This window comes from Choloepus didactylus, chromosome 15 (genome assembly GCF_015220235.1).
Source record: "Choloepus didactylus isolate mChoDid1 chromosome 15, mChoDid1.pri, whole genome shotgun sequence".
In the NCBI taxonomy this organism is placed as follows: domain Eukaryota; kingdom Metazoa; phylum Chordata; class Mammalia; order Pilosa; family Megalonychidae; genus Choloepus; species Choloepus didactylus.
The window spans coordinates 44332237-44360027 of record NC_051321.1 but is presented as its reverse complement, the minus strand read 5'-3'; the positions used below and the strand labels follow the sequence as shown (position 1 = coordinate 44360027).

Genomic DNA, 27791 nt, shown 5'->3' with positions numbered 1-27791 from the left:
TGAATCATACTTTCCATGTTTTCTACAATAACCATATACGCCATTTACAATCAGAGAAAAGTAATAACGTTGTGTTTTAAATAAACAAACATTTCAGAAAATGCCAAACAAAGGAGACCAGGCCTTAAGGAATCAATTCACATTTTTTAAGGCTAAGAGAAAACAGAATACCAATTTTATTTATTCAGCTATGTTCCAGGTCTTATGATAGAAGGTGAGGCGTATACAAAGAGGGTTAAGAATCAAGAATCAATCCTTGCTCACAAGGAAGATTAAATTATTGTTTTTGTGATGACTGCGGTGGAGGGAGTTAAGGGAATGATTAGCAGACAGATAAATAATTATATTTCTTTGATGAATAGAATAAAGGCTAACTAAAGGTATACACATTTTACAAACATGCAATGTAGTGTAATATATTCTATCCTTGGATTTGGGAAACACTTCCACATTTTGGTTGAAGATTTAGGAAATACTCTAGTATACATTAGCAGCAGCACATTGTCAAAGCAACTTTTACAGGGGTAACTTCTTAATGATACTTATTATCTATGCTAGGTCAACTTATTAGCCTCAATGTCAGAGAGAACTTATCTCCATATTTTAACAGTACAGGAATGGAATAATAATTACATTTAATAAACATTTACTTTGTGCCAGGCACTTTACATCAATCATCTCATTGGATCTTCAAAACAACCCTCCACGGTAGGTACTACAGGTCCACAATCCCTTATCCAAAACTGTGGGAGCCAGATGTGTTTTGGAAATGAGAAGATTTGGGAATTTAGAAATAAATTATAATATATATTTTGTAACCACAAGTGGGTCGGGGCAGCACCCTGTAATAAACATATTACTATTTAGGCAGAGAAACCTATGAATATTCACACTAAGTGGAATAAAGACCATAAATAATATTACAATTTATTTACATAAAATACAGGAACAAATATAGACCATACATACTCTAAGCTGCTTCTATCTTTGGCTGCTTGTGATAAAACTTATTTCTAAGGAAAATTTTTATTAAACTTTATACTGATAAAAACTAAGATAAATACCAATACATCTATGCATGCAATGAATGTTCATCACTTCTAGTTGCATGAGAATCTTAGAGAAAAGGTTACACATCTGCTGTTGCCATTGTCGCTGAAACCAGGTTGGAACTGGACATCTGATGATGAGCCAGAGAGAGGATTCTCAAATGATGAAGAGACATTACCACAGAGGGAATTTAAAAGACTTTCCCTAGTGTAATTGGTCTCCTTACCATAGGTTTCTGTCTAAGCAGTTTCTCTTTAATTGAGTAAATTGCCATGATGTCTTCCTCACTGAAAAATGCATATGGTTCAAGGCCAGCAATCGGTCACACATTTTCACCATATGGTCTATGGAGATTTTCTCACTTGTGCTCATCATGCCATCATCACTACTACTACTACCTTCATTCTGATCTGTATTTAACACCTTCTCAGAAATTTCCCCATCACTTAAAGGATGCACAATGGGTGCATCATTGTTAATGTTCAGCATTTCTTCAATATCAGCTTCTTCTAAATTATTTACACTTTCAGCTGATAAACTTTTGGCATAAGTAATGAGTTTTGATATCATCTTCTTCTCATTAGAGTTACTACATTCTTCAAACTCTTCATAAGCCAGGTCATTTTCAAACATCATTGTAGCCCAAAGTCTGTGCCAAGCATTTGTTAACATTGACTTTTCAACATCATTCCAAGCATTAGCAACTGCATAGATAGCATCCTTAAGATTGAATTCTTTAAGGAACTCTTGGATTTCCAGGCCTTTGTTAATCGAAGCAAGCATGCTGTTCAAAAAAAGCGTTTATACTTGCTCTTCGTGGAGCGTAGAATTCCTTGGTCACAAGGCTGTATTATGGATGTCACACTGGGGGGAAAGAAAATGCCAAAAACATTACTTTTCACAAGAAGTTCAGGAGGAAGGTGTGCAGAAGAATTGTCCAGAAACAATAAAATTTTGCAGTTCTCTTCTAGTCCAGCTTGCTTGCAATGAGCTCGTGCTGCTGGCACAAAGTGTTTATTGAACCAGTCAGAAAAGATTTCTCGTTACTGAAGCTTTCTTGTTTGCATAATAATGCACAGGCAAACTGCACACACCTTTTAAACATCTTGGATACAGGCTTTTTCCAATCACTGCCAGCTTTATCTTGTGAGTTCCTGCAGCATTAACATCCCCAAGAACAGTCAACCTTTGCTTGGCATCCTCGAAATCTGTTGGGACCTTTCACTGGCCATTTTTAAGGTTTTTCTAGGAACGTAGCACCAGTACAGAGCTGTTTCATCAGCATTATAAATTTGTTCAGGACTAAGGTTTTCATCAGATATCACCTTAGCAAATTCATCAATGTAATTTTCAGCAGTGTCATGATCAGCCAAAGCTTTCTCACCACAGATTTTAAGATATTTGATACCACGATGCTTCTTAAATTTCTGCAGCCAGCCTTCTGAATATTCACACTTACCTTGAATGTTCAGTTTTTCATGGTATATTCTAGCTTGTTTCATGACCAACAAACCAGTCAACGGCATATTTTTACTTCTTTGTTGTCAAATCCATTCAATCAACATGTGGTCAAGATCTTCATTTTTGGTCCTATGCAATGTTTTTCTGTTTTTCATTAGTTCTTGGTTATCACTGTCACTGTAAAATTTCAACAACTTGTCCTTCTGTTTCTTTAAGTCATATATGGTGGTGGTTCCCACACCATATTCTTCAGTAAGATGCCTCACAGACATACCACCATCAAGCTTCTGCAGTAACTCCACTTTCTGAGCTATTGACAAAGATAGATGTCTCCTTTTCTTCTTTTCACTGTTACCCATAGGTATATCTTTAACTCTTTTGGACATTTTCACCATGCAATTAATTCCCAAGTCACAAAATCTCAGCAAATGGTAGAAGCATGTGTGACTGATGGATAGGAGTGCTAAGACGTTACCAGAGGCTTCACGTTTGTTCAGAGGAGGTTTTGCTGCAAAATCAGTCTGGGTACCAAACTTAAAAAAACACTATTTGGTTTCAGAAGTTTTTGTTTGTTTGTTTTTTTCCTAGTTTGGAATTGCGGAGTGGAGATTGTGGACCTGTATTAAAAATATCATTTTAATGATGAAAAGACTGAGGTTTAACATGCCCAAGGTTATGCAGCTATTGATTGTCTTTTCCTCTTAAATTCAGTTGCTTAAAATTTGGTCACTTTACTGGACAAGAGAATTTTTTTTTTAATTGTCTGCCAAGATAATTTGAGTTAGAATATTTTTAGAAAGGAATCTGATACTCTTGGCTGTTCTACTCACAGAGTCAGTAGTTGAGCTCCATGCTAGATAACACAGAAATGCTTTGGCAAAAAGAGGTTATTACTGTCATTGTAAAATTTCAACAACTTGTCCTTCATCAAAGGTAGATTTTCCTTTCTTTTGTACCAAATTGTCTGGTACTTATCTACCTGGTTACTTATTGCACCTCAACAAGTAATTAGGAAAAATCAAACAAAATAGCTTGTTTCAGATATTTCCAAACACTCCCACAAACTTCCCTTAAATATCCATTCATTTGAAAGGTTTTCTGTTTGTTTTTCAACTGTTCCATAAACTGTATGTCCCAACTGGGACACAGAATTAACTCAGGGAATTAATAATCAAGTTCACAATTAACTACATTTTAGACATTTTAATAAAATATTTCCTTAAACTTAGAACTTAGGAAGAATTCATTAGAATTTATGACTTTTAAGCCTCTGTGTTTGGGACCTATTTCGTGTATTACTTATTAGTTTCTACTGCAGAGCCAGTTTTTCTTCCTCATCTTCATTGTCTTTATATTTGTTTAAATCTTCATCAAATGTCTAATACGAACTATTGATTAAGACTGTTGACTTGGTCTCTAGTTTCTCTTTCTTTTCCCATTAGTGCAGTAGCAGTCCTACAAACTGGGGGATTTACAAAACTGAATAAAGCACAATCCTGTAATCCCATAAGTGCTTAAAATCTAGTATGTTAACAGTGACTTTTAAAATATAATCTTAAACTGTAAGCAAGCAAGAAATTGTAAAATGTAACCTTCAAAGCTAGAGACAGGATACAATGGAAGCTCTTGTACTAACAAAGAAGCAATTTGTAAATGTCAAGTCTGCAAACAAACATATGTAAATGTAAAGTTTGCACCTTGCCACCTGGCTCCAGAAGAAAAGGAAAATGGGAAATAACTAAATTGACTCCCTTTGTCTCTAACGGGTTTAGCCAATTAAAGAATCTCTGGGAAATTGCCCCAAACCTCCCAGATAGAAGGGCCTTTTGTCTATGTTAATTAAAGAATTCTCTCTTTGTCTCTGAACCTAGGATAAAACCGAATTGGAGAATCACTTCAGGGAAAGGAGATTTGGGCAAGTTTCCCCTGCTTTCCGCTGGCGTAAATTAAACCATCTTTTCCTCTTCGGTCGGGTTCAGCGTGACTTCTATTAGCCATGCCAAGCAATGGACCCATATTTGGGAAGTGCCCCTTCTTCAAATATATACATAGGAGAAATGTACAAAACCTAAAGAGGATTCTCTCCCTCAGGAGAAGAAGAGATCATATTTATTCAGTGGGGACAGATCACTCCCTTATATTACTTTTCTACATTGGTCTCTCCTGTTTATTAATCCTATTATTAATTGTAATAATAATAAGCGTTTATATGGTACCTTTTATGTACCAAGCTCACACACAGAGAAGCTGGCATTCCAGAAGCATCAGGTTCAGAGAAGTCAGTTAACTTACCCTTGCACAGTGTTACAAAATTTTAAGTGACACAGCCTGGAATCCACTCATGTCTGTTTGACCATAAAGCCCTACTTTTTCTCTCCTCAACTCAAAATACTTTCTTTTGCCTTGAGCAAACATTCTGTACTCCCATCTCTTCCTTCACTACAGTCCCTTCTCCCACTTTATAAAATTAAAGGCATAGGCTTACTTAACTGAAATCTTTCTATGGTGCATTGTCCCAAAGACTAAAAATTACCTGGTTGTCCAAAAGGGGACAATTCAAATTATTCATTTGGGGGAACCCTCCTTGAATAATTAATCAAAGCACATAAAAACTTGCCTAATGCTTGTCTTTCCTCTTCTTGTACACATTTCTATTAAGGGTGAAGTGTTGCTTTAGAACCAGGGTATTGCGGCCTGGGTTGGGATATTCTGAATTAGAACGGGTGGGGGTGGTGACTGCTTATTCCCTTCTCTCAAGCTAATGTCAAAGGCGGCCATGCTCCTGAGAGAGAGTTCCATAAGAGCAAAGCAAAGAAAGCTTAAAAAAAGCTTCTTAAAGGAAATGACAGTTATTAGCTGGAAAGCCAAGAACCTTGAAATAGCCTAAATAGCAGTGGTAGCAATGCAGATTATTTTTTAATGTATCTGGAATGTTTTCCAGGAAAACTGCCTTTTTTAGGAGACACTGGTTAACACCTACAGATAAAATTTTTACAAGTTTTCTCTCAGATTAATTATATAACTCCTAACAAGGTACTTAAATCCTATTATATCAAATCAGATATGAGACATCGATTCCAATTATAGTCAATCTCATTTTATTTCATCTTATGAATTATTTAATATTTACTATCTCCTATTACCAACACACAAATTTGCTAGCTGCTGGACCACTTAGTTAATAGCAATGTGGCAGAGAATTGATATATGCTCATCAGCTGAGTTTCGTCTTCCTGAGCACACAGAAAAGCCTCAGTTCCCATTTTCTCTTGCAAGTAAACTGCGTCCACATTCCTGCTCTCAACAAAGAATATGAGTAGAAGTAATGTACACCACTTCCAGGCCTGGTTATAAACCTCCCATGCCATCATTTAGGCTCTCTCTTTCCCTGCTGATATGGTTATGGAGATTAACGTTCAGTATGGCAGATTGCAATGAAAGAAACCAAGTTACTGTTTAGAAGGCAAGCTGCCCAGGAGAGCCATCCTACGCACAAGTGAGAAATACACCATTGTGGAGTTTCTTGTTATACCAACTGGCTTTAATTGCCCTGATAAATATACCCTTTATCTTTTCTTACATACATAAGAAAAGTGTGGTTATGATGTTTAATGGAATTAATGCATTTATTTCTGATTTTTAAGAATGCTTTTTATACTCAAAAATTTAATATCATAGATCAAAGCATATGAATTCACATATTCTGTAAAGAATATCATATCTACTCTCATGTCTTGCTACATAAATAACATATATTTTTAGCTGATGCTTTTTTGCATTATTGCAAATTAAGTAATGAAATACGTACTACCTTGTTTTACTTAACTAATGTAAAATTCATTATATTACAATCATATATTAATCTTAAATGCTACAACATGGATTCCATGACTTATTTCTCAGTGCTTTTCATACTATTCCTGAAAACAAACATTAACAGATTAATTTGAACTGAAAAATAAAACTAGACTTTTTCTGACAGAAAATAAGTCTTATTTAGTAGATTAGTTTGACACTGAAGATTGGCTTCTCAATTAGGCTATATGGAAATATTTTCTATATTTTTAAGTGAAACCTTTAAGACTTTGACATATATTTAAAACATGTGATATGAAAAAAAATTTTATAAAAAATATTGTATTGCTGCAGATGTTAAAATTAATATTTCCATTTTTTACTGAGCATATTGCTTTAAATCAAGTACCTTGGTGAAAGAGTGAGAAGTATAATTAATAGTCACTGGATAATTCTTGATAAAGCCTTTTCTGGTATAGTTTCAGAGACTGACTCTAATATAATAAACCCTTTATAAATTACGTGGCTTCTCATCATAGCTTTCAACAGACTTAAAGAGGACCTAATTGTCAGCTGATAAATCTTTTTAAAATAATTTAAATAATAAATCACTCCAGGATTTTTGTCATCTATTTTGAAAGGCATTCAAAGAATTGGGTGACATTCTTAAAATAAAATTCCTCCATTTCCATCTACTTATTTTTGTGTATAAGGTAACTTTATGCTTTTATCTATAAAAATGAAAAATGGCAATAAAATAGATGTGGAAATCTGTCTCATTCCAGCCGTGATTAATATACATCCATGAATGCATGAACTAATTAAAAAACAAATTCCTGTCCATCTCATTCAGCACATTTCTGAGAATTTCTACTTCAAGTTTTAATAATTTTTTATAAAAAATATTTAATATATTTATGCTGTTTTGAATATTGGTATAATAATAGTTATAATAACTGAACACAGAAAAAAGTGTTGTTTAAGACTTAGAGGAAGTTAAAAATATTAAATCTACATAAGTAATTTTGCTTGAGAGGCATATGATAAGGTGACAAATAAAAAGCCTTTAAGCCCAAATACTTTTACATTTGGGTAAAAAATTAACCTTAGCGTAAAATTCTGGAGGAAATGGATGAAAAGGAGTTCAGGATGTAAAAGAAACAATGCTAATTTTCTGCAAAGAAGTGCTTGTTTACGTAATTTTTTAAAAATGCATGACAGTAGTAAAATTGCTATGGTATTAGATTCCTTTGAATGCATTTAAAGGACAATCTAACAATTTTATTTAAAAGTTTCCAAATTCTGACACACAGAAATTATATACACTGCAACAATTTAAATTTATAATGGAAAATGTTAGCTGTCACTTTAAAATGTGCAAGGAAGTGCATAGTTTAATTCTTTTAGGGAATACTAACAAAAATGTTTTAAGACCACTGTAATTGAATTTGGGCATTATGGTAAAAATACTGCTATTATTATTATTTTTCATAGATCCAAGTGCAGTGCTGGAAATACAGTAAGTGTTTTACTGATAATTCTTATTAGTAATTTGTAATCTTTTCCAATGAAGTGTTAAATTGCAACTCAAGGAACTTGTTTAAGGAGGACAGAGGGGACCATATACACAATTTGAATAAATATTAAATTGTTTGAAGATCCTGCATTTTATTTTTATTTACTAGCATAATGGTGTACATCCTCTGGTGCCTAGCTTGATTTCATTTACCCCGCAGCGAATAGCTCATGTTAGCAGTGAATAAAGTTTTGAGACCCACAGAGAAAAGCAGAGGTTTAGTAATTAATTGATGAAGTACTCAAAGGACAAGTGACATATCTGATGACTCAATGCAAATAAACAGTGGGATGTGACAAAAGCAGTTAAATTCAGATACTCGAAAAATCCATAATGATAAACAAGTAATTAAATTGACTTCCTTGTTTCTATTTTTTAATAAAAATGAGATCATATCCTAATTGTTTATAATGATATTGCTTACTTAAGTGTCAATTTTTTAAAAAATGGATATGTTCTGTGTGTTCATATTCTGGCTCTGCCACTCATTAATAATGAGTGCTTGGGCATGTCACTTAATTTTTCAGGGCCTTGTTTTTGTCCTCCATTAAAATGAGAAAGCTGAACCAAATCATTTGCAGACTCCCTTATGTCCCTAATATTCCATAACTCTGTGACTTAAGAGTCAGAAATATTCCCTCAAGTTTTTGAAAACAAAAAAGAATCTAAAAATATTTTTCTTTTTTCTTCCTTTTTTCTCATTTTCCTTCATCCCTTCTTACTTCCCACTCCCATCCTTCCAATATCAGTAAAGCCCTGTTTGCATACAGCAAAGATTGTATTTTGTGAGGGATTTACCGAAATTTGTCTTATTGTTGTATGATTATTTACTGGAATTCCCTAACCAAAAAGAATCAAACTATTTGGACATCATTATTTTCCCTAATAACTGAAATCTGAAAAGCATATAGTAAGGACATTATTTTCTAAAACAAAAAAGGTGATATTGGCATGATCCTACTTCCTACTTTTGAGGCAGGTATAATCCTGAAATACCTGAAAAGCAATAAAACTCTTCGGAATAAACAGATTCATTCTAGGATCTGTAATTGTTGAAGAGTATGTAGATGAGGTCCAGTAGTATTGTCTTGCACTATTTTCAAAACAATGCAACATACAACCTTTAAAAAGTTCCATTTTGGTCCGATATAATAAAACGATGTGGATTTTCATATTTGCTATATTACAGTAGCGAGAAAAGGTCTTGAAATGTTACTGTGTGTGCTTTTCTTTCTTGCTCCAAACTTACCCTTGTAATTAGATGTATCCACACTGACTCGTGAAGAATTAAGATTATTATAGCAGGGATACTAAGAGAAAGAAACACTATTCAACTGACTGAATTCCAAAAAGGTATAGAGGAGAGGAGGAAACCCATGTGAAGAGATGGTTGCTGGCCAGCTAATTAGAGGTCAGGCCAGTGTCTGCAAACCATCCCCTACCATTTGAGTGGGCACTTTGTGTAGAGGAGTCACAGGTGCTGTTATCATCACTGTCAGGTCATTACAGCCACTTGTATATGACCTCTTGAATCACCCAGGTGAAAGATGTATACCTATACCCCAAGACATTGCTAAGATCCCACTAGAACTGCTCTCTGTGAACTTCACCCTAGTCAACAGGGTGACATTGACATGACATTCATAGTCCTCCTCAAAACAGAGTGTGAGTTCCTTCACCATCAGCGGGACATTAAAGATGAAATACAAGGGCAATTCCCAGTTCTGAGACTTTGAAAAGTCTGGACAGTAGAAAACCCCTTCCTGGTTATACACATATATATATTTATACTGGAGAAATACTAGGGTGTTAAGACTAAATGAGACAATGTACAAGAAAGCCCCTAATATTAATTTATACATTTAAGTAATAAACCTTTATTGAATAAATAATAAAAACTAGCTATATTTAGAAGAATATGTAAGCTTTTTAATATATTTATATATTATATATATACTATACATGTATGTATGTATGTGTGTGTGTGTGTGTGTGTGTGTGTGTATACATATATATATATATATTTTTTTAACCAGGCCTGTGCTGGTTACAGAGTATAACAAGAAAAATAAGCCATCATCATTATCCTCTAAGCGGACATAGGATGGTAGAGGTGCCTATGACACCTGCAAGATTTCATTTATTGAACAAATACAGGCATACCTCAGAGACATTGCAAGTACAGTTCCAGACCAACACGATAAAGCAAATATCACAATAAAATGAGTCATGTGAATTTTTTGGTTTCACAGTGCATATAAAAGTAATGTTTACACTTACTGTAGTCTATTAAGTGTGCAATAGCAGTATGTCTAAAAAAACAATGTATATACTTTAATCAAAATGTGACACAGAGACACAAAGTGAGCACATGCTGTTGAAAAATGGGGCTGACAGACTTGCTTGATGCAGGGTTGCCACAAACCTTCAATTGTAAAAAACACATTATCTGCAAAGCGCAATACAGTGAGGTATTCCTGTATTTACTGAACAGCTACTATATGCCAGGCACTGTTCTAGGTACTAGGGATACAGTGGTGAACAAGATGGATGAAGTTTCCTGTCTCATAAGCTTATACTGTGGTGGTGAAGACATACCACAAAAAAGTAAACAAATATATAAGATAATTTCAGGTGTTATAAGCATTATGAAGAAAATAAAATAGGACAACGTGATAGAAAGTTACTGGTTATGAGGGGAAGGGAGCAACTTCAGGTGGGCCTCTTTGAGGAGGGTATATTTGAGATGAACACATAAGTATAGCGAGGAGTTAGCCATGCAAAAACATTTAGAAAGAATATCCTAGATAAACGGAATAGAAAGGGCAGAAGCTCTCAGGCAACTACCAGTTTAGTATGTTCTAGAAAGATGGCTAATGACTGAATCTTCTGCAGACTCAGGAGTGGGAGGTCTCCTTTACCAAGGAGGTGATAGTATCTTGCAGCCTGACACAATAAATACTTGTTGAAGGAATGCTTCTTTTCTCTGACACATTGAAATTTTAAAAAAAATTTATTAAAAATTTTACAAAGAGCTTATAATAAAAAGCCCCACCCTTCACACCTCTAGTCCTTCTTCCCACTCCTAATAATTGTTTTTAATTCTTTTGGCAGTCACTATACATTTCCTTAAATACTATGCTCCTAATGTTATTTCTTCATGTATTAATTATAGATATGATCTATTTACTTCCTACTATGACAGGTAAGCATTTAGGTCCAGAGAGTTATAGTTATTTTTTTCTCCCTGTAACTACCCTTTAAATAATATACTTAAAACTTCTACTTCTCCTTCCTTCATCTCTTGACTCCCACTTTGTTAGACCGAAATATCATAGACCTAACCCTTCCTGTTGTTTCTGTTCTTCCACTCCTCCTTCTATTCCTTGGCAGATACAGCAACCTCCTATGCCTTATAGAAAAAATAGAATTCCAACTATTTTCTAGCATGGCATACAGGGCCCTTTATGATTTAGCCCTGGCCTACTTTTCTCATCTCCTGTCATTCTCCTCTTTAGCTACACTCTACAGCTATACTAAACCATGTACTTGCAATTTGGGGAACCTTTTGTGTGTTCTTGATCTTTTCATCATTGCTTTTTATATCTTTCCATTGCCTGGAACAGCCTCCCCTTGTGAATAACTCTTAAATTCCTATTCATTCATTTTCGCTTACACACTACTTTAAGAAATTTTCCTCAGTAGATGGCATTCATGAAATAAAAAAAATATTTAGTGAATGCCTGTTATACGCAAAGCACTACTCTAGGTTCTGAGGCCACAGTAGTCCAAGCCAGACACTCATAAGTCTGCATTCTAATGACTTAATAAACAGACAATAAAATTAACTGTCATTATGAAACCCACTGCATGCCAGGACTGCACAGACTACTCACATATGCTATTTAATTCTCACAACTTTATAAGGCCCAGAGAAGTTAAATGTCTTTCCTAAGGACACTCCCTGTAAGTGGCTATTCAAACTCAAGTCTGCCTGACTTCAGAGCGGCTAGTCTTAAATTATACTCCCTCTGTTCCCATCTCTCCTTGTATACTTCTAATAGAGAATATGTCATATTGTTTTGAAATTGTTTGAACACAGAATTCCCCATATGAACCACAGAACATTAAAAAAAAAATTGTGACAACTTTCTCAGTTCTTTCAGGCTGGACCAAAACTAGAACCATTATAGATGCACAGGAGAGAAGTTAATACATTACACACAATGGATTCTTCAAGGCATTAAGGATTAATTCTTTTTAGAAACCCCAGATTGAGAAAGGCTGCTTTAGACAATAAGTTTCTTAAGAGACATTTTCCACATAGCTGGTGCTGGATAAATTTTTGTGGAATCTGTTATTCAAATCTTTGTATTCTGAACTTCTTTTATTCAAACCTTTGTAGTCAATACATACTCAGTTTTGTTTTGTTTTATTTTGAATTAAAAACTCTAGCTGCGGGGAGGCGGGGCAAGATGGCAGACTGGTAAGCTGTATGTTTTAGTTTCTCCTCCAGGAAAGTAGGTAGAAAGCCAGGAACTGCGTGGACTGGACACCACAGAGCAATCTGACTTTGGGCATATTTCATACAACACTCATGAAAACGTGGAACTGCTGAGATCAGCGAAATCTGTAAGTTTTTGCGGCCAGGGGACCCGCGCCCCTCCCTGCCAGGCTCAGTCCCGTGGGAGGAGGGGCTGTCAGCTCCGGGAAGGAGAAGGGAGAACTGCAGTGGCAGCCCTTATCAGAAACTCATTCTGCTGATCCAAACTCCAACCATAGATAGACGGAGACCAGACACCAGAGAATCTGAGAGCAGCCAGCCCAGCAGAGAGGAGACAGGCATAAAAAAAAAAACAACACGAAAAACTCCAGAATAAAAGCGGAGGATTTTTGGAGTTCTGGTGAACATAGAAAGGGGAAGGGCAGAGCCCAGGCCCGAGCTCAGGCCCTGAGGCGCATATGCAAATCCCGAAGAAAAGCTGATCTCTCTGCCCTGTGGACCTTTCCTTAATGGCCCAGGTTGCTTTGTCTCTTAGCATTTCAATAACCCATTAGATCTCTGAGGAGGGCCCTTTTTTTTTTTTTTTTTTTTTAATCCTTTTTTCTTTTTCTAAAACAATTACTCTAAGAATCCCAATACAGAAAGCTTCAAAGACTTGCAGTTTGGGCAGGTCAAGTCAAGAGCAGAACTAGGAGAACTCTGAGACAAAACGCAATAATCCAGTGGCTGAGAAAATTCACTAAACACCACAACTTCCCAAGAAAAGGGGGGTGTCCGCTCACAGCCATCATCCTGGTGGACAGGAAACACTCCTGCCCATCACCAGCCCTATAGCCCAGAACTGCCCCAGACAACCCAGTGTGACGAAAGTGCTTCAAATAACAGGCACACACCACAAACCTGGGCGTGGACATTAGCCTTCCCTTCAACCTCAGCTGATTGTCCCAGAGTTGGGAAAGTAGAGCAGTGTGAATTAACAAAGCCCCATTCAGCCATCATTTCAGCAGACTGGGAGCCTCCCTACACAGCCCAGCAGCCCAGAACTGCCCTGGGGGGACGGCACTCACCTGTGACATAGCACAGTCATCCCTCAACAGAGGACCTGGGGTGCACGGCCTGGAAGAGGGGCCCACTTGCAAGTCTCAGGAGCCATACGCCAATACCAAGGACTTGTGGGTCAGTCGCAGAGACAAACTGTGGCAGGACTGAACTGAAGGATTAGACTATTGCAGCAGCTTTAAAACTCTAGGATCACCAGGGAGATTTGATTGTTAGAGCCACCCCCCCCTCCCTGACTGCCCAGAAACACGCCCCATATACAGGGCAGGCAACACCAACTACACACGCAAGCTTGGGACACCAATTGGACCCCACAAGACTCACTTCCCCACTCACCAAAAAGGCTAAGCAGGGGAGAACTGGCTTGTGGAGAACAGGTGGCTCGTGGACGCCACCTGCTGGTTAGTTAGAGAAAGTGTACTCCACGAAGCTGTAGATCTGATAAATTAGAGATAAGGACTTCAATTGGTCTACAAATCCTAAAAGAACCCTCTCAAGTTCAGCAAATGCCAAGAGGCCAAAAACAACAGAAAATTATAAAGCATATGAAAAAACCAGACGATATGGATAACCCAAGCCCAAGCACCCAAATCAAAAGATCAGAAGAGACACAGCACCTAGAGCAGCTACTCAAAGAACTAAAGACGAACAATGAGACCATAGTACGGGATATAAAGGATGTCAAGAAGACCCTAGAAGAGCATAAAGAAGACATTGCAAGACTAAATAAAAAAATGGATGATCTTATGGAAATTAAAGAAACTGTTGACCAAATTAAAAAGATTCTGGACACTCATAGTACAAGACTAGAGGAAGCTGAACAATGAATCAGTGACCTCGAAGATGACAGAATGGAAAATGAAAGCATAAAAGAAAGAATGGGGAAAAAAATTGAAAAACTCGAAATGGATCTCAGGGATATGATAGATAATATGAAACGTCCAAATATAAGACTCATTGGTGTCCCAGAAGGGGAAGAAAAGGGGAAAGGTCTAGGAAGAGTATTCAAAGAAATTGTTGGGGAAAACTTCCCAAATCTTCTAAACAACATAAATACACAAATCATAAATGCTCAGCGAACCCCAAATAGAATAAATCCAAATAAACCCACTCCGAGACATATACTGATCACACTGTCAAACACAGAAGAGAAGGAGCAAGTTCTGAAAGCAGCAAGAGAAAAGCAATTCACCACATACAAAGGAAAGAGCATAAGAGTAAGTAGTGACTACTCAGCAGCCACCATGGAGGCAAGAAGGCAGTGGCACGATATATTTAAAATTCTGAGTGAGAAAAATTTCCAGCCAAGAATACATTATCCAGCAAAGCTCTCCTTCAAATTTGAGGGAGAGCTTAAATTTTTCACAGACAAACAAATGCTGAGAGAATTTGCTAACAAGAGACCTGCCCTACTGGAGATACTAAAGGGAGCCCTACAGACAGAGAAACAAAGACAGGACAGAGACACCTGGAGAAAGGTTCAGTACTAAAGAGATTCGGTATGGGTACAATAAAGGATATTAATAGACAGAGGGGAAAAATATGACAAAGATAAACCAAAGGATAAGATGGCTGATTCAAGAAATGCCTTCACGGTTATAACGCTGAATGTAAATGGATTAGACTCCCCAATTAAAAGATATAGATTCACAGAATGGATCAAAAAAAATGAACCATCAATATGTTGCATACAAGAGAATCATCTTAGACACAGGGACACAAAGAAACTGAAAGTGAAAGGATGGAAAAAAATATTTCATGCAAGCTACAGCCAAAAGAAAGCAGGTGTAGCAATATTAATCTCAGATAAAATAGACTTCAAATGCAGGGATGTTTTGAGAGACAAAGAAGGCCACTACATACTAATAAAAGGGGCAATTCAGCAAGAAGAAATAACAATCGTAAATGTCTATGCACCCAATCAAGGTGCCACAAAATACATGAGAGAAACACTGGCAAAACTAAAGGAAGCAATTGATGTTTCCACAATAATTGTGGGAGACTTCAACACATCACTCTCTCCTATAGATAGATCAACCAGACAGAAGACCAATAAGGAAATTGAAAACCTAAACAATCTGATAAATGAATTAGATTTAACAGACATATACAGGACATTACATCCCAAATCACCAGGATACACATACTTTTCTAGTGCTCATGGAACTTTCTCCAGAATAGATCATATGCTGGGACATAAAACAAGCCTCAATAAATTTAAAAAGATTGAAATTATTCAAAGCACATTCTCTGACCACAATGGAATACAATTAGAAGTCAATAACCATCAGAGACTTAGAAAATTCACAAATACCTGGAGGTTAAACAACACACTCCTAAACAATCAGTGGGTTAAAGAAGAAATAGCAAGAGAAATTGCTAAATATATAGAGACAAATGAAAATGAGAACACAACATACCAAAACCTATGGGATGCAGCAAAAGCAGTGCTAAGGGGGAAATTTATAGCACTAAACGCATATATTAAAAAAGAAGAAAGAGCCAAAATCAAAGAACTAATGGATCAACTGAAGAAGCTAGAAAATGAACAGCAAACCAATCCTAAACCAAGTACAAGAAAAGAAATAACAAGGATTAAAGCAGAAATAAATGACATAGAGAACAAAAACACAATAGAGGATAAATATCACCAAAAGTTGGTTCTTTGAGAAGATCAACAAGATTGACAAGCCCCTAGCTAGACTGACAAAATCAAAAAGAGAGAAGACCCATATAAACAAAATAATGAATGAAAAAGGTGACATAACTGTAGATCCTGAAGAAATTAAAAAAATTATAAGAGGATACTATGAACAACTGTATGGCAACAAACTGGATAATGTAGACGAAATGGACAATTTCCTGGAAACACATGAACAACCTAGACTGACCAGAGAAGAAACAGAAGACCTCAACCAACCCATCACAAGCACAGAGATCCAAACAGTCATCAAAAATCTTCCCAGAAATAAATGCCCAGGGCCAGATGGCTTCACAGGGGAATTCTACCAAACTTTCCAGAAAGAACTGACACCAATCTTACTCAAACTCTTTCAAAACATTGAAGAAAATGGAACACTACCTAACTCATTTTATGAAGCTAACATCAATCTAATACCAAAACCAGGCAAAGATGCTACAAAAAAGGAAAACTACCGGCCAATCTCCCTAATGAATATAGATGCAAAAATCCTCAACAAAATACTTGCAAATCGAATCCAAAGACACATTAAAAAAATCATACACCATGACCAAGTGGGGTTCATTCCAGGCATGCAAGGATGGTTCAACATAAGAAAATCAATCAATGTATTACAACACATTAAAAACTCGAAAGGGAAAAATCAATTGATCATCTCAATAGATGCTGAAAAAGCATTTGACAAAATCCAACATCCCTTTTTGATAAAAACACTTCAAAAGGTAGGAATTCAAGGAAACTTCCTCAACATGATAAAGAGCATATATGAAAAACCCACAGTCAGCATAGTACTCAATGGTGAGAGACTGAAAGCCTTCCCTCTAAGATCAGGAACAAGACAAGGATGCCCGCTGTCACCACTGTTATTCAACATTGTGCTGGAAGTGCTAGCCAGGGCAATCCGGCAAGACAAAGAAATAAAAGGCATCCAAATTGGAAAAGAAGAAGTAAAACTGTCATTGTTTGCAGATGATATGATCTTATATCTGGAAAACCCTGAGAAATCGACGATACAGCTACTAGAGCTAATAAACAAATTTAGCAAAGTAGCGGGATACAAGATTAATGCACATAAGTCAGTAATGTTTCTATATGCTAGAAATGAACAAACTGAAGAGACACTCAAGAAAAAGATACCATTTTCAATAGCAACTAAAAAAATCAAGTACCTAGGAATCAACTTAACCAAAGATGTAAAAGACCTATACAAAGAAAACTACATAACTCTACTAAAAGAAATAGAAGGGGACCTTAAAGATGGAAAAATATTCCATGTTCATGGATAGGAAGACTAAATGTCATTAAGATGTCAATTCTACCCAAACTCATCTACAGATTCAATGCAATCCCAATCAAAATTCCAACAACCTACTTTGCAGACTTGGAAAAGCTAGTTATCAAATTTATTTGGAAAGGGAAGATGCCTCGAATTGCTAAAGACACTCTAAAAAAGAAAAACGAAGTGGGAGGACTTACACTCCCTGACTTTGAAGCTTATTATAAAGCCACAGTTGCCAAAACAGCATGGTACTGGCACAAAGATAGACATATAGATCAATGGAATCGAATTGAGAATTCGGACATAGACCCTCAGATCTATGGCCGACTGATCTTTGATAAGGCCCCCAAAGTCACTGAACTGAGTCATAATGGTCTTTTCAACAAATGCGGCTGGGAGAGTTGGATATCCATATCCAAAAGAATGAAAGAGGACCCCTACCTCACACCCTACACAAAAATTAACTCAAAATGGACCAAAGATCTCAATATAAAAGAAAGTACCATAAAACTCCTAGAAGATAATGTAGGAAAACATCTTCAAGACCTTGTATTAGGCGGCCACTTCCTAGACTTTACACCCAAAGCACAAGCAACAAAAGAGAAAATAGATAAATGGGAACTCCTCAAGCTTAGAAGTTTCTGCACCTCAAAGGAATTTCTCAAAAAGGTAAAGAGGCAGCCAACTCAATGGGAAAAAATTTTTGGAAACCATGTATCTGACAAAAGACTGATATCTTGCATATATAAAGAAATCCTACAACTCAATGACAATAGTACAGACAGCCCAATTATAAAATGGGCAAAAGATATGAAAAGACAGTTCTCTGAAGAGGAAATACAAATGGCCAAGAAACACATGAAAAAATGTTCAGCTTCACTAGTAATTAGAGAGATGCAAATTAAGACCACAATGAGATACCATCTAACACCGGTTAGAATGGCTGCCATTAAACAAACAGGAAACTACAAATGCTGGAGGGGATGTGGAGAAATTGGAACTCTTATTCATTGTTGGTGGGACTGTATAATGGTTCAGCCACTCTGGAAGTCAGTCTGGCAGTTCCTTAGAAAACTAGATATAGAGTTACCATTCGATCCAGCGATTGCACTTCTCGGTATATACCCGGAAGGTCGGAAAGCAGTGACACGAACAGATATCTGCACGCCAATGTTCATAGCAGCATTATTCACAATTGCCAAGAGATGGAAACAACCCAAATGTCCTTCAACAGATGAGTGGATAAATAAAATGTGGTATATACACACGATGGAATACTACGCGGCAGTAAGAAGGAACGATCTCGTGAAACATATGACAACATGGATGAACCTTGAAGACATAATGCTGAGCGAAATAAGCCAGGCACAAAAAGAGAAATATTATATGCTACCACTAATGTGAACTTTGAAAAATGTAAAACAAATGGTTTATAATGTAGAATGTAGGGGAACTAGCAATAGAGAGCAATTAAGGAAGGGGGAACAATAATCCAAGAAGAACAGATAAGCTATTTAACGTTCTGGGGATGCCCAGGAATGACTATGGTCTGTTAATTTCTGATGGATATAGTAGGAACAAGTTCACAGAAATGTTGCTATATTAGGTAACTTTCTTGGGTTAAAGTAGGAACATGTTGGAAGTTAAGCAGTTATCTTAGGTTAGTTGTCTTTTTCTTACTCCCTTGTTATGGTCTCTTTGAAATGTTCTTTTATTGTATGTTTGTTTTCTTTTTAACTTTTTTTTCATACAGTTGATTTAAAAAAGAAGGGAAAGTTAAAAAAAAAAAAAAGAAAAGAAAAACAAGGAAAAAAAAAAGTAGTGCCCCCTTGAGGAGCCTGTGGAGAATGCAGGGGTATTCGCCTACCCCACCTCCATGGTTGCTAACATGACCACAGACATAGGGGACTGGTGGTTTGATGGGTTGAGCCCTCTACCATAAGTTTTACCCTTGGGAAGACGGTTGCTGCAAAGGAGAGGCTAGGCCTCCCTATATTTGTGCCTAAGAGTCTCCTCCTGAATGCCTCTTTGTTGCTCAGATGTGGCCCTCTCTCTCAGGCTAAGCCAACTTGAAAGGTGAAATCACTGCCCTCCCCCCTACGTGGGATCAGACACCCAGGGGAGTGAATCTCCCTGGCAACGTGGAATACGACTCCCGGGGAGGAATGTAGACCTGGCATCGTGGGACGGAGAACATCTTCTTGACCAAAAGGGGGATGTGAAAGGAAATGAAATAAGCTTCAGTGGCAGAGAGATTCCAAAAGGAGCCGAGAGGTCACTCTGGTGGGCACTCTTATGCACACTTTAGACAACCCTTTATAGGTTCTAAAGAATTGGGGTAGCTGGTGGTGGATACCTGAAACTATCAAACTACAACCCAGAACCCAGGAATCTCGAAGACAGTTGTATAAAAATGTAGCTTATGAGGGGTGACAATGGGATTGGGAGGGCCATGGGGACCACACTCCACTTTGTCTAGTTTATGGATGGATGAGTAGAAAAATAGGGGAAGGAAACAAACAGACAAAGGTACCCAGTGTTCTTTTTTACTTCAATTTCTCTTTTTCACTCTAATTATTATTCTTGTTATTTTTGTGTGTGTGCTAATGAAGGTGTCAGGGATTGATTTGGGTGATGAATGTACCACTATGTAATGGTACTGTAAACAATCGAAAGTACGATTTGTTTTGTATGACTGTGTGGTATGTGAATATATCTCAATAAAATGAAGATTTAAAAAAAAAAAAAAAACTCTAGCTGCTTCAGTCCTACTTTTGGAGGAAGCTTTGCAGCAGGAGTTAGACATTTCTGTTCTCTCTTAATAGAATTCAGGGGGGTTTAGGGTCCAAACTTTGAGAGGGAAAATAGTGTGGTGGTTAATTCCATAGACTCTAGAACCAAGCTCTGGATTCAAATTCAATTTTCACTCTTTACTAATTATACAAATTTAAGCAAGTTGTTATTTAACATGTGTGTGAGAATTAGATTAAGTTTAGCTTTCACACGGGGGGAGGGGGCAGCTCAGGCGAATGGCAGAGGGTCAAGTAGCCAAACTATAATCGGTGGCCAGTCCTCCTGTTTATCCGCCCACTGTCTTTGCAAGGTGAAGACTGGTGGGGGGGGGGGGTAGAGGTTCCTTAAACAGCTTCATAAGTTGTTACCAAACTAGCTCAGACTGGCTCTGCAGTTCAAGAACAAAGGAAAGAGGGGTGGAGACTTGTTTCAAATGTTCCAAGTTTGCTCAGGAGGCTTTTTTTTTTTTTAAATGTTTCCAATCTGGGCCCGTTGCATGTTTCAAATTTGCGTGGGCTAGTTAGGCTTGTCGAATAGAATGTAACCTCTGAGGTATCCAGCCAATGGAGAAACAGGGGAGGGACTTGTGGTTAGATGTAGGGAATAAATACTGCTGGGTCTATTTTTCTGGGCACCAACCCCCACATTTTGGTTGGGCACCAGTTCTTGCAAGACCATGAATAAATTCTTTTCTTCTCCACAATGGGGTGAGCCTTTATTCCTTTTTAGGAATAGTGCTTGTTTCTCACATGTGCCAGGCACTTTTGTAAGTGCCTTATAAATATTATCTGATTTAATTTTAATACCACTGTGTGGTAGATACCCTTATTTTCCTTAAACTTTCTTTGCCTCAGTTACCTCCTCTGTAAAATGGGGATCATTATAATAATGTAGGGGTCACTGTTAGAATTAATTTAGCTGAGATAAAGTGCTTAGAATGGTCCAGCACATAAAATTAGCTATTACTACCATTAGAAGCTGTGACCTGGCAGGCAATCAGCTTGATGTAACATGAAGTTTTTCATCTTATGCTAATGTTCACTTCAAGGACAGAGAAGGAATTCTTAGGAATTGAGGACTAAATCCTAAGCAGTTCCCAGTCAAGTTGTCTGTCTCTTGAAGGGAAAACCCAGCGGGCTGGTGTTGACAGGCTGCTTGTTCCCCTATCTTGCCAGGGCAGGATACTACTGCTTCTCTAAATGAGTTTAAAGTATTGGAAATGGAAAATATAGGAAAATAATACCTCTGAAATCGGTCCACTTTTCTGTCTCCTCTGCCTTTTCCTGAGTTCACATTATCATCACCTCTTGCTGGGATGGCTGCAATGGCTTCCTAACCAGTTCAACAGCATCCTCCTTGGCTGCCTCTATTCTCTTCTTCGGAGTAACCTTTTCAAAAAACAGATGCAAATTGCATTGTACTGTGGTGCTCCTGTTTAAAACAGCCCAATGATTTTTCATCGTTCTTAGAATACAGACCCAAATTATTAACTTGGTTGACTAAGGTTTTAGAGTCTGGCTTCAGCCCATCTCTCCAGCTCACTTCCCACCACTCCTCCCAACGTCTCCACTTCAGCCACATTAGCTTCCATTCACTGTTTAATGAAGATTTACATGCTTGACATGTATTTATAGAGTACGTGTATTTATGAGCCACTGAAGATAACAGCAGTGAGCAAGGCAAGCTTAGTTCTTGTACTCACATTGTAATGGGAGGAATAACAATGACAACAAATAAACAAACATAATAATTGCAAGTATTAATAAGTATGAATATGGAATTGAGCCAAAAAATTAAAAAGAAGGACTATGTGACATAAGGTGGTCTGGAAAGTCTTTTCTAAGAAGGTAGTATTTTAGCTGAAATCTAAAGGAGGAAGAGAAGTGAGCCATGTGGTGAATGAGGAAGAGAGAATTTAGGCAGAAGGAACAAGCCATGCAAAGGTTTACATATACTGGAAAGAACCTGGTTTCGTGTCTGAGGTACCCAAAACAGACCAACTTATTGCAGTGTAAACAAGGGAAGGAGATTAGTTGGCCCTGATTTTCGGGGCCTAATAGGCCTTGGTAAAAATTAGAACTTCATACTTTTCTTCCCTCTCTTTTTACTTTGGAAAATCTCAAAGGTATTAAAAAAAAAAAAAAAAAAAAGTTAAGGTATATGGTTTTACCTTTTACCTAGGTTCACCAATTATTCCCACTTTGCAACATTTGCTTTCTTTTTCTGTTTTTGTGCTCTCTTCTTTTGCCAAACGATATGAAGATAAGTTGCAGACACTGTGACACTTTGCTGCTAAATACATATATCTTCTAAGAACAAAGACATTCTTCTACTTATTCACAAATTCATTATCACACCCAAAACTTTAATACTGATTCAATATCGTCTAGTCTGTAGTTGTATCAGTCAGCATTCTTCAGAGAAAGAGAATCAACAGGATATAGGTGTGTGAGTGTGTCTGTGTATGTATGTATGTGTATTTCTTAAAAATAAAGAAATTTATTTTAAGGAATTGGCTCATGAAATTGTGGAACCTGGCAAATTCAAAATCTGTAGGGCAGATGGCAAGCTGGAAATTCTGGAAACAGTGATGTCGCAGTCTTTGGTCCAAAATCCATAGGGGAGGACAGCAGGCTGGAAACTCAGAGGGGAGGAGAAGTAGTCTTAAGGCTGAATTTCTTCTCCTGGAAATGTCAGTTCTTTGCTGTTAAGGTTTTCAATTGATAGGATGAGGACACCCACATCATCAAGCGTAATCTCCTTTACTTATAGTCAACTGACTACAGATGCTAATCACATCTATAAAATACCTTCACAGTACCATCTATACCATTGTTTGAGCAAACAATTGGGCACCATAACCTAGCGAAGTTAACATGTAAAATTAACTATCACAATAGTCATTATTTACATTTCCCAAATTGTCTACCACATGTCTTTTAGGGTTGCTTTTTAAAATCTCCAAACCGATCAAGATTCACAAATTCCATTTAGTCAAGATTCTTTTATCTCCTTACTTGGGCAATCCTCCATCTTGTTTTTGTTTTGTTTTTATCTTTTTCTTCTCATATCATTGATATTTTTGAAGAAGAGCTTAGGCTCGTTGTCATGTAGAATTTTCTAGATTCTGTTTTTTTTTCTGATTGTTTTCTCATGATTAGATTCCAGCTAAACATTTCTGTCATAAATGTTTCAGGTGATCTTGTATACTTCCTATCATATTATATCACAGGCATATAATCTCAGATTGTCCCATTATTGGTGATGCTGTTTGCTGACTTGGTTAAGCTGGTCTAATAGATCTCTTCATCGTAAAATTACCTTTTCCCTTTATAATTAAGGGTGAGTCTTTGAACTAGTGTTAATATTCTGTTCCCCAACAACCATTCACCCAATGGTTCTAGCATCTTTCATCTACTGGTTTTAGCATTCATTGATAAGCCTTACCTAAATCAATTTTTATATTTAAGGTTGCAAAATAGGGATTTCCATTTATTATGCCTTTTGCATTCATTAACTGGCACTCTTGTGTAAAGAAGAACATTTCGTTTATATCTCCTTTCTTCCTTTCTCTCTCATTTTAGGATCATGAAGGAGTGGACTTTAGAAAACAATCGAATGTTTTAATCCACTATTATCATTATTCTTTTTGATGCTCAAATTGTCCCAAATATGGACAATGGAAGTTTCTTTAAGTCAGGTCCAGTGTCCTTTTGAAACGACGCCATTGATCTTTAAGTACTTTTTTGTTTCTGATAAGACAAGATATTTCAGCTCACATTTTCCTGCTCTAGACCTCTCCAGTCTCTCTCCAATGGGCACTGGTTCCTTTTACTGGCAGATGTTATTTAGCAACCAAGATCTGGGCACTGGGTGTGTCCATTGTTACTGGAGTGTCAGAGATTCCACACCTCTAGGTCCTCTTAATAGCCCCGATTATGATAAAAAAAAAAATCATGACATCATTTTACTAGTGCCAATTCAAATCCAACACCACACAGTTCTTCTTTACCCTTTATCATTACAAATTTATCTCTCTTTTCCCAAAGTGAGAATCCTGGTTCCAAACATCAATATATTTATTCATTTGCTTTTTCTTATAATATATGCATAAACAGTTCAAAAATTACTACATCAATATCCTTCTCAAGAACAAGCCTACTAAGCCAAGTTAATGATTTATTTACACTTCTTTTTATCTTTAGATCCTATCTCATAAGGACATATAGACGGAATAGTTTGTTCAAGTTCAAGCCTTTTTTTTCCTGTATGGTTATGCTAGCAATTTGATATTTGGTAGGTTCATTTGTTTGTATTAAACATTAGGGTTTGCTTTTATTTTCATCCTTTTTAATTTAATTTTTTAAGAAGTCAAAACTATATTTTTAAAAGGTTTACTCAGAGAAGCCACACTCCAGTCACTAATCCTTGAAAAACATTCTCACCCCCTTCCTGTTTCAAATAATCTGTTTTATGGATTTTGTATTTATCTTTTCAAAAGTAAGCCAAAAATGGGGATAAGGGGGAGGTGTATACATATGTACATATACCTTCATTTCTCCTTCTTTTACACAAGTTAGTATACTTTGTATGCTCTTTTGCGCCATGGTTTTTTCATGAAATATAACTAAGATTTTATAAAGTCATTGAAGGGCTTTAAGCAAGGGAGTGACATTTTGAGATTAGTTTGATTGCTCTATGAAGAATGGTCTGGAAGGGAGAAGGACCTGATGCAGGGAGATCAGTTGGGAGGCCAGGGTGGTCTAAGCAATAAAAAAAGGAAAGGAATATTTATTTCATTTATAATATTGAAGTATAATAGATACATTTGTTAATGCACTGAATGTGGGTGGTAAGGGAAAAGGAGGACTGGAAGATGATTTGTTTATTTGTTTTGAGTTAACTGGGCAGATATAAGTGGTGTCATTTACTGAGAAAGAAAAGAGTAGGGAGGAGAGGATTTGGGTTTTGGAGGGAAAAACTAAGAGCTCCGTTTTGAACTTGTTAAGTTCAAAATATGTGTTAGGTATCCAAGTGGAAATGTCAAGTATGCACTTGCTTATTTGCATCTGGTTGGAGCTCAGAGGAGAGGTCTGGAGTGAATAAGAATTTAGGAGTTGAATGCCTCTTTGTTGCTCAGATGTGGCCCTCTCTCTCTGGCTAAGCCAACTTGAAAGGTGAAATCACTGCCCTCCCCTGGCATCTCCCTGGCAACGTGGAATATGACTCCCGGGGAGGAATGTAGACCCGGCATCGTGGGATGGAGAACATCTTCTTGACCAAAAGGGGGATGTGAAAGGAAATGAAATAAGCTTCAGTGGCAGAGAGATTCCTAAACGAGCCAAGAGATTACTCTGGTGGGCACTCTTATGCACACTTTAGACAACCCTTTTTAGGTTCTAAAGAATTGGGGTAGCTGGTGGTGGATACCTGAAACTATCAAACTACAACCCAGAACCAATGAATCTCGAAGACAGTTGTATAAAAATGTAGCTTATGAGGGGTGACAATGGGATTGGGAAAGCCATAAGGACCAAACTCCACTTTGTCTAGTTTATGGATGGATGTGTAGAAAAGTAGGGGAAGGAAACAAACAGACAAAGGTACCCAGTGTTCTTTTTTACTTCAATTGCTCTTTTTCACTCTAATTATTATTCTTGTTATTTTTGTGTGTGTGCTAATGAAGGTGTCAGGGATTGATTTAGGTGATGAATGTACAACTATGTAATGGTACTGTAAACAATCGAAAGTACAATTTGTTTTGTATGACTGCGTGGTATGTGAATATATCTCAATAAAATGATGATAAAAAAAAAAAAGAATTTAGGAGTCATCAGTATAAAGATGCTTTTAAATCCAAGAGGAAGACTAGAAGAGAGAAAAAGTGGAGCTCAGGACCAGACACTGGGGGATGCCATAATTTAGAGCTTTGGTAGAAGAGATAGAAAAAGAGAAGAATGAGTGGCCAGTGAGGTTAGGAGTAAACAAGGAGAAAGTGGTAACTCAGCCAAATGAGTGTTTCAGGATGAAACATTTAACTGTATGGATGAAACATTCAAATACATGGAATGCTGTGGAGAGCTGGAGTAGAAAATGACAGAGAATCCACTGGATTTTCAATTCTTCCCTTCCTCTCTGCCTGGTCTGATGTTCCCTCTGCTTGGAATGCTCACTCCTCTTTTTTACTTAGTTAACTCTAAATGACCCTTGGAGATCCAGATCAAACATTATTTTCGCAGGTTCCCCCGTGACAAAGTTTTACAGCTCTAAGAACATTTCCTTCAGAACACTCAGTACAGTTGTAATTTTTCACTTATTTGTATTCTAACTTGATTGCCTCTCCCATGAGAACATAAGCTCCTTTAGGGTTAGCCTGTTTTTACTTGCCCTACAAGTTTGCCTAGCCCCTAGCATAGTACTTGACCATGGGAATTTTTTGATAAATAAGTGCAAATTAATAAATAAATGTAGGATTTGGTGGGCTTAAGCAATGAGAATCAGTAACAACAGCAAAAGAAGTTAAGGCATTGTGAGGTATGAGAGGAAGCATGGATTTAGGGATGGAGCTGCCTGAAAGAGCAATGGGTGCATGAAAAACTTAAGGTGAATTCCAGCCTGGACAAGCAAACACAATTAAAGGATAAATGATGGGAAATATATACAATGATAAGGAAAGTAAGACAATAAACTCACCAACTAGGGTTTTAAAAATGCGACTAGCCAAGTAAAATAGTTGAAACAAGGACCACATACATGTAAGAGGGTGGGCCCTGAAATCATTCATCTGGGTTTAAATTCCAGGTCCACCATAAATGGTTATATATCTTTCAGCAAATTCCTCGGAATCTATAAAATGGGGAGAATTATAGTACCTACCTCAAAGGGTTGTTCTCAGGATCAGTATAAGCTTAGCACCACGCCTGGGACAAGGTAAACTCTCAATTAACATTAGCTGTTATTTTTCTTCAAAATGAAACACAGCAGAGAGAGATGGCCTAAGTAGTAAATACTTGCCTTATGAATATAATAGTACCAAACTCAAGAGCGGATCACTTCAAAGAACCCGAGAAGGGTGCAGTGGCCGTTACATTATGGGCAGTGCAAAGACCTTGCCTGCATATGAAAGACTGTCACAGCGAAGCGCTTTGCAGCGGTAGCTGCTTTATATTTTCAGAAAGAAAAAAAAAAATTTATGATTATTCTATTCTATTCAATCTATTCTGGGAAATTTTTATTTTATCCATGAAGGCCGCTGTCGACGGCAGGGAGGATCACGCAGCCAGGGGAGTGACCTTCCGGATCTCGGCAGCGCTGGTTCCTAGCGGCTCTCGCGTTGAGGAGCCTGCTCCGGCCATGCAGGGACAGGATCCGGCGGTGACTAACGGTAAAGGCAGCCCGCCAGTCCTCATCTGTCCTTAGTGTGTTCGCGTCTTTATTATCTGGAGGATGAAATCCAGGATCGGGGACCCTGCTAACAGAAGGTTGCATCTATCGTATACGCGATCAAGCGCCCAGTCTCTTGCGGGCTGCGGAATCGTAAGGAAAGCAGCCACTTTGCCCCAGGGCCGTCCAC

The 27791-nt window shown here is 37.2% G+C and overlaps 1 long non-coding RNA gene across 1 annotated transcript; it reads right to left on the bottom strand.

Moving 5' to 3' along the window:
* LOC119510446 lies at positions 1-27784 on the bottom strand. The gene is made up of 3 exons (XR_005211939.1): positions 27095-27784; positions 21462-21606; positions 1-3128 (listed from the first exon to the last, which is right to left on the bottom strand). It is a non-coding gene; the product is annotated as an uncharacterized LOC119510446 (long non-coding RNA).
* Between the last annotated feature and the right edge of the window lie 7 nt (positions 27785-27791).